Here is a 6,000-nt window from a genome sequence, read left to right on the forward strand (position 1 = left end):
ATATTCTGGAAATACAGTACTGACTATGTAACCAATCTAGGGGGAAAATGGGGGGGAGGGGGGTATTAATCATATCGAATGGCAAACCTATAAAGTCACGGTGAAGAAAGAATTTTCTCTCTATAACTATAGACTTTACATATTATAGAAGAGAAAATTCTGCAGTGCAGTACATTTCAAATAAATATTTCCTTTAACCATACTATCAATTTAATTCGCTCCAAAGATAATAAATTAACAGGAAATGCGCAGTACTATGTATAACTCTCAGAACTAGTTCTATAATATTTTCTCTAGTAATTGGGGAAAAAAGTGGAAATAAGTATTTTCGTAATTTTGCTGCGTGATTATTTGACTTGGATAATTATATCACCATTAACGATTTGTCGTCTTTAACAAAACAAAAAAAAATGTTGCAGTGCTTGAAGTATTTGCACATTGCCCTTAGTTAAATTTAACATTTCAGCATCATTCTACATAGGTAAAGAATGTGCTTATAACAACATTTATTTTCCAGAGTAATTTAATAAATAATCTAACAACTAAGATGGAATAATAAAAATATATATCGTAGATATTTTTCAACATGAAATAATGATTCTTCAAACACGATATGTTAGTTATTAAATTAAAAAACCTGTAACTCCTTCCCTACAAAAAGATAAGTCCTTTCACTTCGGAGTTCCGAATGACAATGAAAACTGAACGATAGGTGAACGCTGAACGCAAGGTGAACGCAAAGTGAACGGAACGAAGAGCGAACGCTGAACGCTTTGTGAACGGTGAACGCGAGCGCACGGTGAACGGTGAACGCAAAACTGTGAACGGAGAGCGAACGGTGAACGCACGCTGAACGAACGGTGAACGAACGGTGAGCGAACGGAAAAATGGGAAAGTAGAACGTTTCAGGGACTGTACCAACGATAGCGTAAACAAATGTAGTTCCGATTAAGCTGACTGATAATAAAGTTAATGCTGACAATAAAGAACTACTTATAGCCTCAAAATACACAACAAATCAAATTAAAATGTAGAATCTGATCCAATGTTCATAACTTGAATAATAGATTACTATAGTAAATATGTCACTAAACCGGAAGTGACGATCCGAGTAAAGTATGATGGCTACCAAAACATGAAATGTAAAATCCACCCTCTTATCCCTCATATTATAAATCCTACAACTTTACATGAAGCAACAACAGGTAAAATATGATGACAATAGCTATTTCTACAATCGTATCAAGATAGGCTGACATATTATTTTCAATAAAATCGTAAACGAACAACTTTTCTGGCAGGCACATGATGAACATAGATTTAACAAGTAAGAGAACTGGACGACCGCACAATATTACGTATAAAATAAAGTGATATATTACAATATATTACAATATAAAAGCATGAATGTTGGTTTCAACGTAATTCTATAAAGTTATTTAATTTGACTTTAAAAGTTATAAAGTTATTATATTAAAATATATAATATTAAAGTCTGTAAAATTCTTCCAAAATGTAACCCTTACTACATGTTTGGTCATATTTGATGAAACAGACACACGGTAAAGAGCATAAAACCACATAAAATTCCATTTGTGTATTTGATATGCTAAGATGAAAAAATGCTGCTATGTCTTCTAGAATCAGAATATAATATATAAAATTGGTTCAAAACTAAAACTGTACTTGTTATTATAATGTTCATTTTGTACCTTTGTAAGTCTGATTTAAATACAACTTCGGACACAAATAGTTTGTGTCATGATTTTATTTATGGGTTTGAAATTTGTTTGAATTGTGTTGTCATGATACTGAAATAGAATAAACTTTTTAAAAATCTTTATCAAGTGTTCCTTTTTTTAAAAACTTGTTCATAATATTTTGTTTCAATTTCAATCAAAATAATTTGACACGTATCTCTTTCTGAATCCGACGCATAGTTTTGTCATGGTTCCTGAATTAAAATTGTCCATACATTTTTCAAAATGCTATTCCTTCTATCGTTAAGGTTAACTTTGATTTTCTTAAATGTTCGTGCAAGTAAAAAATAACATAAATATTTATAATAATTCCGTCAGTATAAAAGTAAAGGGGTAGAGATATGTACAACTTTTCCCTGACAGGATTATATGAATAGGGTTTATTTAAGGAATAACTGTCTAATTTTTTGGATTCATGATGTGATCAATCGAGTGGCTTGCGTGATAATTTGCATAAACGCCGAAGGCGTTTATGCATAAAATTATCACGCAAGCCAATCGATTGATCATCGTCATGAATCCAAAAAATCTGACAGTTATTCCTTATATTTACATGCTCCTGATTCTGCAAATTCCCGTGCTAATAGCCCCGCTTCTGTCTCTATTTGTCCCGCCCCGCACGTGATTTTTTTTAACCGCGCCTATCGATTAGCCGGTAGATTTATGTAGAAATAAAGTATTTTTACAATTTGTAATTTTATCTCGGACAAAGACATTGGAAATGTAAATATTACCAAATCAGTGCCCAGTGGGCATTAACATATAACGTGTATAATTACAGATAGGATAACAGACAGAATACAACATATAATGAAGAGCAATTCTTCCATTTAGTACATTGGTGGTGTTTTGAGTTTCACATGAAGACATAGGTTGTCTTGATTCAAGATATATCTGTACTCTTAATTGATACAACTTAATGTGCAATCCTGTGTATTATTATTATTAATATTATACATATAACTGAACACATAAAAAATGTCTGATACATCAACAAGAGACAGCAAGAGTCGGTGCTAAAGGATATACAGAAATCCACTTCTGCCTCATGTAGAATAAACAGATACATAATCTATGGAAAAGAGTATTTAAAAAAATAATAATAATAGTAATAGTAATAATAATAAAAAATCAAAAATCAAAAAAAAAAATTGTATGTTGAATGGCATGTGTAAATTATATTAACTGTAATGGATTATACATGTAAATAGAAAGGCAATGGTTTCATATGTATTTTTGGACGAGTTCTTTGCAACTAGAGGCACAGTCACTAAGAAGTTAGAAGGATCTGTGCCTCCACAAATGAAATATTTGATATTTTATATTTATTCGATTTCGTTATATTAATTCTTCCATTTGCCTAAAGTTTTACTCTAATATTTTGACATCTAGAACTTTGCCTTCTAACAATATTGTGTTGGGGGGGGTGGGGGGTCAAAAAGTTGGCCCAAAAGGATATTCTTTGTAGAAAAACAAAACCCTTGACGTAAGATAAGAACAGATTAGAGGGGGATGTTTTTATCGTTTGCTGGCTGTCATCACCACAGGTGTCCATCTGTCATGTAGACAGTTCACTTATGGACAAGATATCAAAAAACTAATAGAGGTTATTAAGGAATGTATAAGGTCACGATTTCAGACAAGTTTTAAGTGGTCCATATTTCATAAGCCTGTCAGTGTCTGTCTGTATAGAGAAATTGCGAGTAAATTTCAATATCCAAATTGAGTCTGCTTGCAAGCCTATTTATGATACAACTGTACAGGCTGTATTAGGGGTTATTAATTATAAATTTGGATTGCACCTAATTCTAATCTTTTGGATTCGAGTACACTTTTAGATGTTTTCTTCACCTTTTTACAGCATACATTTTACTAACATAGAGTCTGTGTTGAACAAAATACCCAAGTGAGACGAATATTGAATCCTTTGAATCAGTGGGATATCGCAATAGTTAGGTTAAATAGCAAGTGTCTCAAATATTGATAATTTTACACCTTTTAAAGTTATAAACACGTAAAATTTTGATATAGACGTAAAAACTACACCGAATCAAGACCAAGTATTTGTTTTTCTCTCAAGAATACTGAAAACCCTATAGATAATGAAAGGTTGTGCTATAAAGACCACAATATATTATTTTGTCTCGAATATTTACATCGGGTAAACACTACATCCCGAATTTCCTCTGAAGTTGTTCGATGCCTTTTCATGGTTATTGTCATTGAAGAGCTTAAGGGAGACAGGTACGCCAACTCGTAGTGTCAAACAGCTGATCGGGGGTCATCGGTCAAGTAGTTTTCTCTGGAGAAAATTACAATTGACAGGATTATTTTGCTGTATCATGCAGTTCCTTAGACCTCAAAAGAAAGATTTCACATATCACCAATTTATTTCTTACATACCCCCTCCAAGTATGACAGAAAAAAAAATCCAAGTGATACGCTGTCATTATTGCTAGTGCTTCAATACCTTGTAGAGGTATATTAAAGGATATTTCTCAAATAACAGATTTATTAGGAACATTTTGTTTAATGATGTATTTACAGTGCATCAAAGGATTAAAGGTTTTTGTGCAGTACAGTGCAATAGCATTTGGAATTTTAATTTACAAAGAATATATCAATCACTATAGCTTTTGTCAGTTTTATAATTGTGAGAGGACTGAACTGCAGTCATGTACCAAACAAATACATTCGTTAAATATGAATCGAAATCTTTTAAAATGTTTGAAATCGTTTAATCCTATAAAGAATATGTTAAATTTGACAGTGGTGGTTTGAAGAAAAAGGCAAAAGTTGATTAGACCTCCATAGAGAATTCCGGTAGCTTAGAAGAGGGAACAGCAGGAAAATGTCAATAGTTTTTCGTTTATATTGACAGTTTAAAACATTATTGAACTTGTCCAAGGCTTTTATTATAAATTGCATGAGCTTCACTTTAAGGGGGCAATTATTGTTACTTCGTGTCATGCTCGTGGTAACACTGTTGATCGAATTGTCAGGTGAATCTAACATGTAATTTACTTTATTCAGTACAATATAAATCTTTTTTTTATTTTTTATTATGGCTTTATTTTCTATATGAACAGAAAAAAAGAACAATTTAAGAAAAAATACATTACATAACAATTTAATGAAGGAGAATTTTATGAAGTATTTTTATTAACCCTTTTGTGAGTTTATGTGAGTAATGTGGTTACTGAACAAAGGATCGTATCACTAAGATAAGTCTGAAGAATTAGTTGTATACGACATGGAATATTCAATTACCCATGTGCGTGGAGAAAAACTTCAACTGCTTACGCGGGTTTTGCAATTGACCAGAATTCAATGGAACCCAAAATCGTCTCTGCTAAAATATTTTGCGAATCCAATGTCTGGTTTCTGGCTTAATATTTGACGTCTGTTCAGATCCATGTTCAAAGTGATATATCATTGAGAATGATAAATGCAGACGATTTATATAGATCTAGATTCTTTATTCCAAATCAGGACCCGCATGCATTTAGGCATCAAAGCATAAAATAGGTACAATCTGTAATACATGATTTTGGAAAGTTGAATTAGCATATTAACACTATAAGTAAGTAATAATGGTTTGAACATATTTTATTGTATAAATAATATACAAATGGTTTGAACACAAGTTCTAACAACTTACGAGGTTCTCACCATAAATGGATACAACTGTCAAGGTCTATATATAGAGAAAAAAAAATATTGATATATACAAACATATTTGTTTTAAACATACATTCATTACATGATAAATATATAACTAACTAGAGTTTTAGTGTAAGGCTGTAATAATTAATTGAATCTTCCAGAATCTCTTATAAATTTTTGTACAGATTGAAAAATATATTTATTGATTTCAACATTTTGTGACTCATCTCCCCACAGAAGTAGGTGACAATCAATAATATTCAATTTAGTGTTTGGTTTAATAAGACACAGTAGGTTTCTAAATAGTTCCTCTCTAGCATGTTGATATTTGTTACATACAAAGAAGAAATGATATGGGTCTTCTGGTGTACCACATGAACAATTAGGACTCTCAATAATGTTTCTTTTATAAAGATCATAATTTAAAATACAGTTGTGTCGTAGTTTAGTATGTATGATACTAAGTCGTCTGTTACCATAATAGAAATAAGGAGGGGGGTCTGCTGGTTTTTTAATGTATTTTGTTTTTGAAACTACTAAAAGTTGAGCTGTTTCTTGTGGTAATACTTAAACT

The sequence above is a fragment of the Saccostrea echinata genome, unplaced genomic scaffold (genome assembly GCF_033153115.1).
Source record: "Saccostrea echinata isolate AGI-Se365-2 ecotype Australia unplaced genomic scaffold, CSIRO_AGI_Sech_v1 ptg000012l, whole genome shotgun sequence".
In the NCBI taxonomy this organism is placed as follows: domain Eukaryota; kingdom Metazoa; phylum Mollusca; class Bivalvia; order Ostreida; family Ostreidae; genus Saccostrea; species Saccostrea echinata.